Source organism: Vulpes vulpes, unplaced genomic scaffold (genome assembly GCF_048418805.1).
Source record: "Vulpes vulpes isolate BD-2025 unplaced genomic scaffold, VulVul3 u000000899, whole genome shotgun sequence".
Classification (NCBI taxonomy): Eukaryota; Metazoa; Chordata; class Mammalia; order Carnivora; family Canidae; genus Vulpes; species Vulpes vulpes.
Window position 1 is genome coordinate 38,196 of NW_027325780.1, and position 16,039 is coordinate 54,234.

General features: G+C 37.2%; 1 protein-coding gene across 1 annotated transcript in view; it reads right to left on the bottom strand.

Moving 5' to 3' along the window:
* CFAP299 (cilia and flagella associated protein 299) overlaps positions 1–16,039 on the bottom strand; it is a 354,762-nt gene that overhangs the window by 26,325 nt on the left and 312,398 nt on the right. The gene's annotated exons all lie outside the window — the stretch shown is intronic.

Here is a 16,039-nt window from a genome sequence, read left to right on the forward strand (position 1 = left end):
TGAGAATTGTTGCTGAATCTCTATTTGCAAGGGGAAAGAGAGTCCACAGATTCTTACTCTACTACCTTGCTAATGTCACTAATCCAAATGGTCTTTATGTGTTATTTCTTGATTACTTTTAAGAGACAAAGTTCTTATCAATGAAAAATGAATTAAGGTATATCTTAAATTTAATTCTACTCCCTTTAAGCCACCTATATCCAGATCTACACTCTAGATATTATCATAACTCATAACTCTTATTGAATTCTTATTGTCTATTAGTATTTTTTGTTAGTTCATCTATACTACTGTCTTACTTCATTAAGGCCTTGAATTACTTGGCTCATCCTTTTAATCTTAATTTACAATGACTTATTTCCTTACTTCTTTATTTACCCATGATTCACAAGATACTTGCCAGTTGTCACAACTTTATTGCTCAACTGACCCTATTTATATTGAAAAATACCAGTTCAAAGTTGATTCAAATGTTTTTCTTCTCTGTTCCTCCATATGGTCTTCTGACAACTCTTGTTGAAACAAGTATGCCACTGATGTAATTCTAAGTTCCAAATCTGTAACCTCTGTTGGATTTTAGACACTGCAGAGAAATTTTTTACATTTCTCTAGTTATATTCTTTACCATTCATTATATTGTTCATACCTCCTATTCCTCCAGAGTCTCAGATGACTTTACCTCTTACTTTATTAGGAAAATAAAGGACAGTAAAATAGAAATAAATAAAACAGGATAAATATCCTGTTCTATCAGTAGCAAATTTGTCTATATTGACTATGTCCCCTACCTTCTTCCATTCAACTCACAAGAATAGTTGTCCCTCTTCCTTTCCAAGAAAAGATCATACCCATGTATGTTTGAAATTCCACCCCTTATTGTCTCTTTTGTTACTCAAATAATTATCTAATTTTTTCTGATATCAAATTCATCTCACTATGAAATCTTCCCCAGGACCAACAAACATGCCAGTGATCCCAATTAAACAAGAAAAAGAAAGAAAAAAAAGAAAAGAAAAGAAAATAGAAGAGAAGAAAAGAGAAAAGAAAAGAGAGAAAAGAAAAAGAAAGAAAGAGGGAAGCAGGGGGAAAGGAAAGAAGGAAAAATGGAAGGAAGGAGGGAAGGAAGGAAAGAAAAAGAAAGAGTAGAAAGAAAGATTAAGGAAGAAAATAATAGAAAGAAGTGGAATAAGAAAGAGAAAGGGAAGAGAAAGAGATTAAAAAACTTCCCCAAATTCAGATTTTCTTCAGGCTGTCACATCTTTCTGCTAGACATTATAATTAAACACATCTTCTCCATGCTAATTTACCTCATTTCCTGCTCCATCTCAGTTTTCTCACCTGAATTAATAATCCACACCACCTGCTTAATTGTACTTACTGGGATAAATGATAGACTCCTAAATCTCGATATATCAAAATATAAATTTTCCTTTCCCACCTTCCAAACTTATTTATTCTTGCTGTGCTCTCTATATCAGTAAGTGACACTCAATAAATGTTTATTGATTAAAGAATTGATACATATATATCCATCTCTACTACTATTATTATTATTATTATTAAAATGATTTAACTTTTCTCTGATTTGAAGTTCAGAAGGTGAACTATAAATTTCAAAGTCTCTTTACAATGCTAATATTCCAGTATAAAAGTCTCTTTTGATTCAATGAGCTCTTATACATTATTTTGATTTATGTCTCAGTGTTCACAACTTGAAAATACTTATAGGAAAGTTTAAACTTTCCTATTTATAACAGATAGAAGAACTTATGAGGTAATTTAGGTACAATGATTTAAGCTTTTGGAATGAAAGAACAATTTTCCATTTACTTTCTATGACAAAAATCCTGAGGATTGGGCATTTTAGTGTATAGGTATGAGTGTATTTATATGCAACTTATACAAATAAATTGTAATAATAAAATGAAATCTGTGGAAAGTCTGCTCATTAAGTGATAAGGGAAATTTGTGTATGTTTTTGGAGACAATTACCTGTCATTTATTTTACATGGTACCGGTTGATGCCAGAGAAAATATTCTCATGACATCACAGGGCAACAGAGCTTTGGACCACCAGGGGGAGTAAATTTCAAAGCCATTGTCCATGATACCTTGTTTGGCCTGGTTTTGCTCACTACTTTCCTTCAAATGTAATGGAAGGGGCATACTTATGGAAATTATGAAAGCACAAAATGGACAATGTTATTGAAGATTTGAAAGATGAACATAATAATACATTTAAAGGCAAGCTAAGGCCTTAGGGTTGAATATAGAATAAACATAACGATTGTGCAGTCACCATATGTAAAGCATAGCAGTATGTAAAGAATAGAGATAAAATCACTACCACATAAACATGAGAGTTGATATCACAGAGAACACATCACTAGAATTGAAGCTATTATCATCTCAGGGATTTTCCCCATGAATACAATCAACAATTTATAATAATTAGGAAGGAGTTTTGTTTTAAACTCCATTAATAATGAAATCTTTTTGGGTTTTATACAGTTGGACTAGTAGGCTTTCACAGTACTTAAGACTTACATATGGTTATAAAATTAAAGCACATTCCCTTTGAGATAAAAAGAAAGAAGGTACATTTATAAAATATAATTTGTTGTATAGAGAAATACTCATGTTTAAAGGAAATTTATGAAAATAGAAATAAGATTAAAACCATACAAAACTAGTTTTGTTAAGATTTTATTGAAAAATGAAAAAAAAAACAGGAGGTTTCATATAAATCACAGAGACATTTAGATGTTAAACATTATTGTCTCCTTTTCTTTAATCTCAGTGTAGACATCCTGTAAGTAAGATGACCTTATAATTCTACTGTCCAAACTATAACCTTCTCAGAAAAGATAGAGATTGCTACTAATTTTGCCAAGACAACAAGAGTAAGCTCAGATGATGCTGGACAAACCAAGTGTGTGGTCGACACAACTAAAAATCTAAACATTTTAGAGTTGATTTATCCAGTGTTTATGTAAAATGTCTCCAAAGTTTTGACATAGATTTGCCAAAGACATGATAAAGATGTTTAAACAATGCTAAAGCATATTTTCTTATGGTTGCTCTTTTTTAAAAAAATGTTATCATTGGGACACCTGGGTGGCTCAGTGGTTGAGCATTTGCCTTTGGTTCAGGGAGTAATCCCGGAATCCTGGGATTGAGTCCTGCATCAGGTTCCCTGAATGGAGCCTGTTTCTCTCTTTGCCTGTGTGTCTCTGCCTCTCTGTGTCTCTCATGAATAAATAAATAAAATATTTTTAAAAAATGTTATTGCTGTGGAAAAATTATATGAAATAGCAATTGTGGCATAGAAACATAAAATTTAATCTAAAATAATAAACATTCAACATACAGAATGGGAGAAGATATTTGCAAATGACATATCAGATAAAGGGCTGGTATCAAAGATCTATAAAGAACTTATGAAACTCAACACCCAAGAAACCAACAATCCAATCATGAAATGGGCAGAAGACAAAAAGAAATTTAACCACAGAAGACATACATATGGCCAACAAGCACATGAGAAAATGCTCCGCATCCCTTGCCATCAGGGAAATACAAATCAAAACCACAATGAGATACCACCTCACACCAGCGAGAATGGGGAAAATTAACAGGACAGGAAATAACAAATGTTGGAGAGGATGTGGAGAAAAGGGAACCCTCTTCCACTGTTGGTGGGAATGTGAACTAGTGCAGCCACTCTGGAAAACTGTGTGGAGGTTCCCCAAAGAGTTAAAAATAGAACTGCCCTATGACCCAGCAATTGCACTACTGGGTATTTACCCCAAAGATACAAATGCAATGAAACACCAGGACACCTGTGCTCCAATGTTCATAGCAGCAATGTCCACAATAGTCAATCTGGAAGGAGCCTTGGTGTCCATCAAAAGATGAATGAATAAAGATGTGGTCTATCTATACAATGGAATATTACTCAGCCATCAGAAAGGACGCACCATTTGCTTCAACGTGGATGGAACTGGAGGGTATTATGCTGAGTGAAGTAAGTCAATCGGAGAAGGACAATTATCATAGAGTTTCACTCACATGGAGAGTTTAAGGCATAGTGAAAGGGATTATAAGGGAAAGGAGGGAAACTGAGTGGGGAAAAATCAGAGAGGGTGACAAAACATGAGAGACTCCTGACTCTGGGAAACGAACAAGGGGTAGTGGAAGGGGAGGTGGGCGGGGGGATGGGGTGATGACTGGATGACGGGCACTGGGTGTCCGTTCTGAGTGTAATGGGGATGAGCGCTGGGTGTTATACTATATGTTGGCAAATTGAACTTCAATTCAAAAAAAGGTAAAAAAACAAACAAACGAAAAAAACCAACAAATATTTATTTTTCAAATAATATCAAAGTAGCATAACATTCTACAAAAACTAATTTTCTGAACTACCAGATTCCATGAAAAATAAATGTTTGATCAATGATTTTGGTTGGTAAGAATATGGAATCTAAAGTTTAGTGTTGCCATAAGTTACCATATATTCATTACCACACATTCATCACCTGTACCGTGTTGGGCACGCAGGATCAAGGGGCATTGGCAGGCACCAACAGAGTGGCCGTGGTCCCTCCATCTTGTCACCCTCGCCTTGGGATTTTCCTGCCACTAGCAGATGCCCAAGGGCATGTCATCATGGGGAAAATAGGGCCTATGCAGGGAACCAAAACCAAACCTTACCTAACCCCGTACCATAAATAGTAGACCTAAGCAGCTATCACCCTATACCCGCACCACCCTACCCTTCCCTATCAAAGCCTGCCTGTATTATCCCCACGCACGACTTCCCCTTCTCACTCCCTTGCCCTCGCGGGCCGCAGAACCTCACCCAAGAGCGCTTCCATTAAAAGCTTGCCTCTACCCACCTTTGCCTGGCCTCTCTATTTCATTTCACTACCAGCCAGATCAAACCTGACATATTGTATCTCTAAATTCAATCAGCTATTTAATAAATGCTTATGCCAGTTAGGAAAATATAGATAACTGTTGAACAACACACTTGTAAGTATTAAAATAATTGAGGCCGTTAAAAGCCCTGATGACTGACTGATAGTCTAAGTGGTCATTCAGTTCAATTTAACAGAATTTGGAGCAACTGTTTTGTGCCAGGAATAGCCCTGAGTGTTTAACTATAACACACACACACACACACACACACACACACACACACACACCCCAGGAAAACAGTTCTTATCTTCAAGGAACTCAGAGTCTATGGGAAATCAGAACTGTGAACAAAAGATTATAGTACCATATGAAAAATGATGCAGTAGAAATTTATGTGAGGTCTTTTGCAGCTGTAGGGGTCAAAAAAGAATATATGACTCGGTCAAATATATTTCTAGTGAGATTTTCCTAATGGAAAGCAATAGGGCCAAGCATTGTAGGTGGAAAGGAGAGTAAAAAGCAGATTCGATAGGAACTGAAACATGTACTTATAACAGCGCTCACCATCACAAAGAATTTTCAGTCATACCCTGAGAGGTAAGACAGAAGGTAAGTTGCTGTGGGTTGAAAATTAAATATGAAATATGATTCTTAATGGTCTCCTACTAAATGCAGAAACTTTGTATGTGCCTTCCTTCTGGGGACAGAGTGTGCTCAGTGAAGGAAGCAAGGAGAGCTAGTAAGGCTGGCTCTCCTATTATTTTAAGGCACAGGGATAAAAGGGGGAGCTCATTGAGGGCAGGCCATGACTCCTTCAATTTTCATTTGTGCCAGAAGGCAAATTAGCACCTGTGTGGCATGCTCACTCACCATGGGGCTCTGAACCAGAAGTGCGCTCTCAAGTGGATGGACTGGTTGTAGAAAGCACTGAGGGAATGGTGAATGGAATATAACACCTACGATACTTGACTAATTGTAATAGTTTCTCAAGGGTAGAGAATAATATAGCCCAATGGGGAAGATTTCTTAGGTCCCCACCAAAGAGCTTCTTGTACAGAGGGATCCTTCTTACAGGAAGAAGTTCTGAGGATGTCATGCCTGTTTCCATACTCTTAAACTGTTCTCTGGCCTCCTCACTGGGGACCCCAGCCCTCTGGTGGGGCATCTAGAATTTCCAGCCCCCAGGTAGTGAGAAAGGTGTGGGTGATAGTAACAGATAAACGCATTACCATATTTCTTCCACAATAGGGCTATGAAAATAAATTTATGACTTACCCAAAGCACTTTCTGATTTTTCAATCAGAGGAATTATTAGAAACATTTTGGAGCACCTCTCAGTTGCAAATCCTAGAAAGAAAACCTCAAGGTCAAGCAAGAATGCTGCTAGCTAGTCCTATAGCAATTGGGCTATGTGGCCATTTGTAGTAAAGAGATTGAAGAAGCAGTGCTTTCTCAAAGCAGAGACTTGAATGGATGGTGCAGGGATGGGGTGGGCAATCACAGAGAGCCCTTCCTTGCTTTCATTCTCTTCCTGATATTATCGAAACAACTGCTGCTAATGCTGTTTTACATTGATGTAATGGTTTATCACTTACAAAGAACTTTCACCTTTATACTATTTTTTAACCTCCAAAACAATCATGTGAGATAGACAGGTTATATATGTATGTATATGCTGGTATTATTATTAAATTATCACTTTATAGAAAAGAAAATTAGCAGAATATTCTAGATATTATGCAGCAAAATCAGCATTCAATCTATGATTTTAAGCTGATTATTTCATTTTTTGTCTGCTAACTAGTCCTCTGTGTCAGGTTTCTTAGGCTAGGGCAATAGTCTTATATCCCATGAAAGTAGTAAAAATTCTTCCTTGGGAGCAAACCAGAAGGAGGAAGGCAAGGAATAAATTCCAAATAGAGACTTTTTGAGCCAAATTGTCCCTTTATGGTAAAAAAAAAAAAAAGTAGTCATAAAGAAAGAGTTGTTTCATCTCAGGGAGAGGAGGACAGAGAATTGCATACAAATGTAGGAGGAGGTAGGACAAGGACAGCGCCACAAGAACCAAGAGGAATAGAAGATATGAAAAAGTAATGGGGAGATCCTCATTGTCAAATGCAAGCAAGGAATGAGAAAAGGCCTAACATGGTGATTATTATTAGTAACTTTCCTCTTAAGGGCTAGCATGTATTTATCTTAAGCTAAGGAGATTATGTAGATAAGTAATCTTTGCTGTTTCTATTGAATTATAAGATTAAAATTCTGTTCTCTAAAAATAACAAACATATTAAAAATACAAACATTCTTTGATCTGTCGTATTCTTTCTATCCTGGAATGTCTTGGCAACTCAAATTTTGTGAATATGAAAATATTCAGACCTACTGCATCAGCAAGCTCATCATTCATTTTTACATTATGAATATTAAGATGCTCTTTCAGTTTACTGATCTTTCTATGAATAGCCACAAAATCTGTGTTGCAATTACCACACTTTTCTTTCATATCTGTAGAAAAACTTTGGGAATTATATTTTTTTACTCATAACCATGTGCCAAGTAAAGGCTTTCATTAAAAGCCAGGCTAGCATATTGGAAGAGAGAATCTAGGCTCCTAGAGATCAGGTAGGGAAATTGGGAAGAAAACACTGGGTGTAGGTATGTTGTAAGAGATACTGACCGCTCCTCCAGGCTCAGGTTGGGTAGGTGTGCTTTGAGGTGAAACAGCTCTGAGTTTGTGTAAGCTAAAAGAGATATGCAATAGTCATATTATAAGTGAATATTCTGAAAAAGGTTTGGCAGTGTGGAGCTGTGATGGACCAGCATGAAGCTGGAGGTGAGAATATGGAGATATATTAGCCCTATGTCATTAAAATGCCTTTCTTAGGTGGTCAGGAGTTTTAGTAGGCAGGTGCATTATCAAGTTTTGATGGTAGTGCTTGTCTGGGAAACAAGATCATTTGGTACTACAAGGAATACGATTTTGAGAGGCTCGATGTTCTTGTGTTTAAATCACAACCCTCTAGAAAGGGAAGGCACTTGACCTGGTAGGTGCCTAGGTTTTTGATAGGGATAACTTGTTATATCATATTGGAAATGATTTTGTGAGTTTGTGTCTTTCAAAAGATAGCAACTAAGACTCACCTCTTGGAAATAGGTAGATGTGACATTGTATTGGCATTGTATCTACAAATATGTTACATTCTGTGGTGAAAGGGACTTTGCAGATATAACCTAGTTTATAAATTGTTTGACCTTAAAATGAGAAAATCCTGGATTATCTAGGTGGGTACACAGTAACCACAAGAGCCCTTAAAAACAGCGGAGGAAGGCAGAGTAATTCAAGGCATGAGAAGGATTTGATGCATTGTTGCTGGCTTTGAGAGGCAACAGGGACTTCAGTCCTATAACTAGAAGGACGTGAATTCTTCCAGTGATCAAAATGGGCTTGGGAGAGGCCTTTTCCCCAGAATATCTAGACAGGAATCTAGGTCGCCTGACAAATTAATCTCAGCCTTGTGAGAACCTGAGAATCTAGCCATGCCATGCTAGACTTCTGATCTACTAACTATGACATACTAAATAAGTGTTATTTTAAGCTGCCAAATTTGTAGTAATTTGTACTCAGCAGTAATAAGATAATATATTAGACATTGTGGAGGCTTTGGAGTTACCTTAAGGGAGCAAGTTGAAAAAGAAATAAACATTTTATGACAGGATCCTGGGATGGACCACAGGGTTAAAGTTTATTTTGAATGTTAAAAGGAATGTGACCTCATTTTGTACTCAAGATTGGGGAAGCAGGAATATAAGTTATAATTAGAATGTGATCACAGAGAAATAACAAAAATAACACTGAAACAACACAGACTAAAGAACTGAGAATCCACATAATAGAAAAACAACCTGAGGCAGAAAGGGAAGCTAAACATTTCAGACTTTAACTTTTCTCTGGTCAACTTGGTATTTCTGTACATGATGTGGAAAGCTATCTCTAAAAAATGTCTGTCTACCTCAACTGTACAGAGCTAAGTCAAAGAAAGATGTACTGGTTTTCCTAGGACAGAATGAAAATGGGAGCAGCTATTTGTTGGGCTCCATCATGGAGATAGTAGGAAAAGTCAAAGAAGAAAACATGAAGTAGAAAGAATTAGAGCTACTCATCTAGGTATCCTTCCTCAGCTGACACGTTTCTATCTAAAGGCCTTCTTCATTCAAATAATAAGGTATTTTATATTTACAAGAGAGATCATTAACTTGAACTTGTTCCATAAACTTACACCAGAACTCTTTGCACTACACTACAATGCTATGCAGTATTTTCCTTCACAACAGATTCTGCTTCTCCTTCCTTTGCCAGTTTTTAGTAGCCACACAGAAGCAATGTCTTATGTTTATGAGTCATGTTTTTTTTTAAGAATTTATAGATTCATGAGAGAGAGAGAGAGAGAGAGAGAGAGAGGCAGAGACAAAGGCAGAGGGAGAAGCAGGCTCTCTGCAGGAGCCCAGTGTGGGACTTGATCCCGTTCCAGGCATCAAACCCTGAGCCAAAGGCAGACACTCAACCGCTGAGGACCCAGGCATCCCATGAGTCATGAGTCATACTCATCAGTAAGTGGTACTACTATCCACCTAGTCACCTAAGCTCAAAATGTGGGTCATCTCTCTCCTTCACTGCGCATCCTGTCTCTCATCAAGTCTTATAGATTCTACCTCCTTAATCTCCCGGGTCTATCTGCTTCTTTCCAAATGCATCAGACACCAATCCTTTTGTGGATTAATACAATAGCTTCACAATCAGCCCTCCCTTTTGTCTTCATTCCCTCTCATCCATCATCACCTTGTAATTATGATTATCTGTTAAAATATCACATCAGATATTACTTCTCTGTTTAAAATACTTACCTAATACCAATGGCTTTCTAAACACACTCTGTAGCTAAGCACAAACTCTCCAAAATCTAGAAGCTGCCTCTCTGGCCACTCCATGCACTGTCAACCCCAGAGTTCTCTTGAGCTTTCCCCATTATGTGCATTTCCCTCCTCCTCCTCCTCCTCCTCCTCCTCCTCCTCCTCCTCCTCCTCCTCCTCCTTCTCCTCCTCCTTCTTCTTCTCTTCTCCTTCTTCTTCTCCTTCTTCTCCTCCTTCTTCTTCTCCCTCTTCTTCCTCTTCTTCTTCTTTTAAGATTTACTTATTTCAGAGAGAGAGAGCTTGGGCATGAGCAGGGGGAGAAAGAGATGGGGAGAGAAAGAGAAAGAGAGAGAGATTGAGAGAGAGAGAGAAAGAATCTCAAGTATGGAGCCCAACATTGGGCTTGATCTCATAATCCAGAGATCATGAGCTGAGCCAAAACCAAACTGAGCCACCCAGACGCCCTATATATATTTCTTTGAACATGTCATTCCAGGCCCAGCCAGGACTTCTCTACTTGCAGACATGACATGCTGTTTTCTTTGCTGGTCTGCCCTCTCCACATTTTCCCCTCCTATCTAGCTACGTCCTCTTCAATCTTCAAATTTCATATCACATAATACCTGCCATGGGAACCTACAACCCTCAGCTAGCCTAATTTGTAATAATTGATTTACCATTCTTATTTCTCAACTGAGTTAAGGATAGGAACCAGGCTTTATCTGATTATTCCTGGAGGAGCACCACCTGGCACTGGGTTATTTCTAACAAATGTTCAGGTTATACCATGAGACTGCCATGGGGTGTGTGACTTGATCCTCAGAATCTGCTTCTCTTGCTCTTGTATCTGCTTTCACTTCCTTTCTCCTCTAGACTTCTGCCTTGCTAAGAGCCTGGGGTGAGGATGTTACCAGACACTTGTATATTAATATGAAATAATCTGTCTCTTCTTTCATTTGCCAATGCCACACATCTCTAATTGTGGGGTGTATCCTTTGTCACTTTAAGAGGAGGTATTTTTGAGTAGATGGTAAGGCAGTTTCCTATCATCCGTCAATCATACCATACACTCAGCAACCTTTTATTTGTACAAAGCATAACTCTCTTGTCAGTATGACAGATGCATCAAACATCCCAATGGAAATTGGATAGCAGAGATCATTATTGTTGGGTAAAACACATTGCATTTAAAAATCCATTGTTTTGCCCTTAAGAAGCTGGTAAGATATGCCTTTGATGCATACCTGGACTTGATAACAAAACATAAAAAAGGTAAATCAGTAATCTTTTGTTCAGGAAAGACAGAAGCAGAAGGTTGAGAGAGAATAATATGTGCCTTAAATAACCTTAAATTATAAATTTTTTTATGAAGTAATTAAAAAAACTTCAATGGTCCTAAATCAAAACATCAGGAGAGGACAAAAATATATCATAGAAAATAAAATTGTAGCCAACAGATAATTGAAATGAGCACAGGTTTTGCTAATGGTGAAAGAAATTTGAGTAAAATAAAATGTTTTTGTCTTTCAAAATAAGGAATAATTAAAGAGACTATAATATTCCCTACCAGCTAGAGCACCATGAGACAAGTATGCTCATTGATAGTTTGTGGGCATGCAAGCTATTCATTTTTGGAAAGCAATTTGGCAACGTGCATAGCAAACTGGTAAGTATTCATGTTACCTGACCCTCCAATTCCACTTCCAAGAATTACAAAGATATGTATACGTGAAGACTGTTCACAGGATTATTTACAATAACAATCGTTGAAATTCACCAAACTCCCATTCTAGGCAATCAGAAGGTGAAATTTGGATTTAAATTGAGTCTGAAACAAGCAGTAGAAATGACGAGTTAGTAGTGGTAAAAGGCTGAGCAGGAGGTAAGAATCTGGGGAGAACAATGGTTTTAAACAGTGGATATTGTGGTCCTTTCTTGAATTACAAAATCAATTGCAGAATGAAAATATGGAATAGTGTAGAGTAAAACAGAAATGTCAAGGGCACTTCATTGGATACAGGTGAACAAAAGTTTCACAAAATATCTATTCAGTGTGTTTATTTAGAGACCCAGTTCACCTCTTATTCCCCTTTTAAAACAATGTATCATGAAACATTTCAAACATACCTAAAAATATGAGAGACTAGAATAATGAATCCCTATGGACCCATTTGCAGCTTCAGTAATTATTCAGAGAGGGCCCATTGGTGTCATTTCTTCCATCCTACAAACTCATTCCCATCAACTAGATTATTTTCAATCAAATGTTGGACATCTTACCATTTCATCCAAAAAAACATCAGTGCGGATTCTGTGATATCGTGCTATAATAAGAAATGTATATCTGGTTTTCATCCTGTTCCTGGCACAGAGCTCCTAAAACCCTTGCAATTTCCTGAGTGACAGGGTGAAAGGTACATCTGTTGTTCTTCACAAAGAGTCCTTCCAACCATACCTGAGTTTATGCTAATGAGGTGACTCTCTGTGAGGCCCCAGACAGCTTCAGGGTGGGGGCTGATTGCCAGAGGAGCTAACAACGTGATTAGTGGGTTAGAACTTTCAGCCTGACCCCTCTATCCCTGGAAAGGGGAGAGGGGCCACAGGGCTAAAGACTGAGTCAATTATTCATACCCATGTAATGGGACCTCCATAAAAAACCCTATACAATAGAGTTTGGAGAGCTTCTGGGTTGGTGAACACATTTGTGTTCCAGGAAGGTGGTGTACCCCAAACTCCACAGGGATAGAAGCTCCTATGCTTAGGGCCTTTCCAAGACATCATCCTATGAACCTCTTTCTCTGGCTCTGGCTGTTCACCTATATCTTTTATAATAATTTTTTATGAAAACCGTGTAAACATAAGTAAATATTTCCTCGAGGTTTTCTTTTTTTTCTTTCAAGATTTTATTTAAATTCTAGTTAGTTAACATATAGTGTTGTAGTAGTTTCAAGGGTAGCATTTGTTGTAGCAAATCATCAAGGTTGGTGGTGGGTGTAGCCATTGTACAGAAGTGTGGGTACCTGGAGGATCTATTATTTGCAATCGGCACCTGAAATAAGGACAGTTTTGTAGGACTTAGTCCTTGAACTTGTGGAGTCTGGCCTTAACTCTGGGTAGTTAGTGTCAGAGTTTAATACAAGTCTGACACAAGCCACCTACAATTATGATGCTACTTCAAATCAGAAGTGTTGTAAGATTTTCCTTTAATCTTTAAAAGGTAGCTTTTAAAAACTATAACTACATTTTAAAAAAGAAAAAATATAACTACATTTTATTATCATACCTTAAACCTGCAGTATCACCAAGTACCCAGTTAGCATTTAAAGTTCACCAACTCTCCGATTTACTTCTTTTTAAAGTATGGTTCACTCAACTCAGAATCTAAGTAAGACCCATATTTTTTTCTAGGAGTCCTGAGACTTCAACAGATGGAGGACAAAGAGCCCTTAGTGGGCACTGAGATGATTTTGAACCAATATTTGATAACTGAAAATTGGTTAATGAAAGAACAGCATAAAAACAAGATACTGGCAGCTCTTATAATTGATATTCATGCAGACTTTTCAGAGAGAAGATCAAGTGGTTAGAATATAATAAGATTCAGAGTTGTGGTAAGTATACAGTAAGAGAGCAAATGCATTCATAAACACACCTACACGTGCAGCTGACTACTTGCCAGTTATTGTCACTTTTAAGGAAACTTCTCCTTCTTCATAGTAACCTCACAGTAAAAAGGGGCATATGTTCCTGAATCTTGATTTCCTGGCACTTAGAGCAGCATATATCCTCTATATGCTGTTTTCTGTATATCTTGAGAGATTGTAATTAAAGGCAAAAGTTAAAGGGTGTGGTGGAGGGACAGTGGTCAGTGCGGTGACAGGGTCCCAGCCTGGGATGCAGTTGGATTCAACTCCAACTCCACAAACTGGAGCCGAGGCCTGAGGGTGTCGGGAACCCCCCATACCTACCTGGCTGGAGGCAAACTGTTCTTTAGCAGAAATCCTTTGTGTGTATGGGCGGGGGGTTGGGTAACTGAGTAATAGGCATTAAGGAGAGCACATGATGTGATGAGCACTGGGTGTTATATGCAACTGATTAATCACTGAACTCTACCTCTGAAATTAATAATATGGTATATGTTAATTAATTGAATTTAAATAAAAAATTTTTTTTAAAGTCCTTTGAAGGAAACTCTCCTTGAGATAGTGATTTTTTTCCTCTGGCATAGGTTTTTTAAGGAAAATGCAAATGTTTTGCAGCTCTTGTCTTCGTTAGCAAGTAGCAGGCATGGAACTGATGGCCCAGCATATATCTGACCTATAGGCAATGACCTGTTAAACACATAATTCTGCCCAATAGCCGATCTCCTATCTCTTTAATATATATTTGTGCGTATGTGTGTATGTTACATTTACATATATTATATATGTTATGTTTATATGCCTACTATATTTATATTTATAATACTTAAAATATACTTATATAATTTTGTCTTCGTAACATTTTAACATTTATGACACTTTAAAATTACTTTGAGTTGGGAACTTAGGAAGGATTTCAATATTCTCTCTTATGCTTTGTCCTCCTCTATAGTTTACATTATTTTCCACAAGAGTAAACATTACTTTTAGAACCAAAAAGAGCAAAAGGAAACCCTTTTAAATGGAGGAAAATAGGAAACCCTTTGTTATAAGATGTATATCAAGTGGATAAATAAAGTGCTTGCTTTTCTTTTGGCTCTAAGTATCTGTCTGTGGTATGCTTTGCAAGGTTACATGAAAAATCTTGGAGTATAAACGGGGGTTGATTTTGAGAAACAGAGTATCCTTGAGGTTTTCATCTAGGACAGTAAGGACAGACATGAAATCCATCTATGAATAGTTAAGCTGTTGTGGTCCTTTCAAGAACAGTATTTGTAATTACTCTTCAAGTTTTTAGCCATGAAAGCATAAAAAAAGAATTGTACCTGTCTCATCTTTTTTATATTTTAATTTGCAAGTAAAACTGAAAGCATATTTGCCACCTATATACCTCAAAAAATATGTGCTTTTTGTAAGTATGCAAAATAATAATAGTCATTCTTAAAAAATAGCAAGCAAACCTGGTACTCCTATAATAAAGAGAATGTTATTGCTGCTAGTGTTAGAAAAAAATTACCTCCTTGGAAAATTTCATCCTCTCTCGTTGTTTTAGTTATTATTTGTATTTTAAAAGTTCCATATCTATTTCTCTGCCCAGTCATCTCAGAGATTCAGACATAGATATTGATCGCCTGTGTTCTAGATACTCTGCAAGGATTTTGTTTATTTTTTTTCATTTAAAAATTTTTTACTTACATTGAAGTATAACATACAGTGTATAACACAAGGATTTAAAAATTCTATGTTACCTAGCGCTCATCATGTGTGCTCTTTTTTTTTTACATTTTTAAATTTAAATTCAATTTGCCAACATATAGTATAACAACCAGTGCTCATCCCATCAAGTGCCCCCCTCAGTACCTGTCATCCAGTTACCCCATCCCCCCACCCACCTACCCTTTGGCAACACTTACTAGAAGTCCTAGCCTCAGCAATAAGACAACAAAAAGAAAGAAAAGGCATTCAAATTGGCAAAGAAGAAGTCAAACTCAACCTCTTCGCAGATGACATGATACTGTATATAGAAAACCCAAAAGCCTCCACCCCAAGATTGCTAGAACTCATACAACAATTCGGCAGTGTGGCAGGATACAAAATCAATGCCCAGAAATCAATGGCATTTCTATACACTGAGACTGAAGAGAGAGAAATTAAGGAGTCAAATCCCACTTACAATTGTACCCAAAACCATAAGATACCTAGGAATAAACTTAACCAAAGAGCTAAAGGATCTATAACCGAAAAACTACAGAACACTTCTGAAAGAAGTTGAGGAAGACATAGAGATGGAAAAATATTCCATGCTCATGGATTGGAAGAATAAATACCCCAGGCATTTTAAAAGCAACTCACCCAGAATGGAGTCCTTGATCTTCTCCCCAAACTACCGTCACCCTGAATTTTCTATTTTATATGTACTGATTCCTACTTATTGAGACACCGGGATTTAGACTTGGGACATGTTCAATTTCTCCTTGTCCATAGCCCATTTCCATTCAGTGCCACCACTTTCCTTCCATAAATAGTTCTCACATGGGATGGGCTCCTCATCCTGTCTCTCCCACCACCCT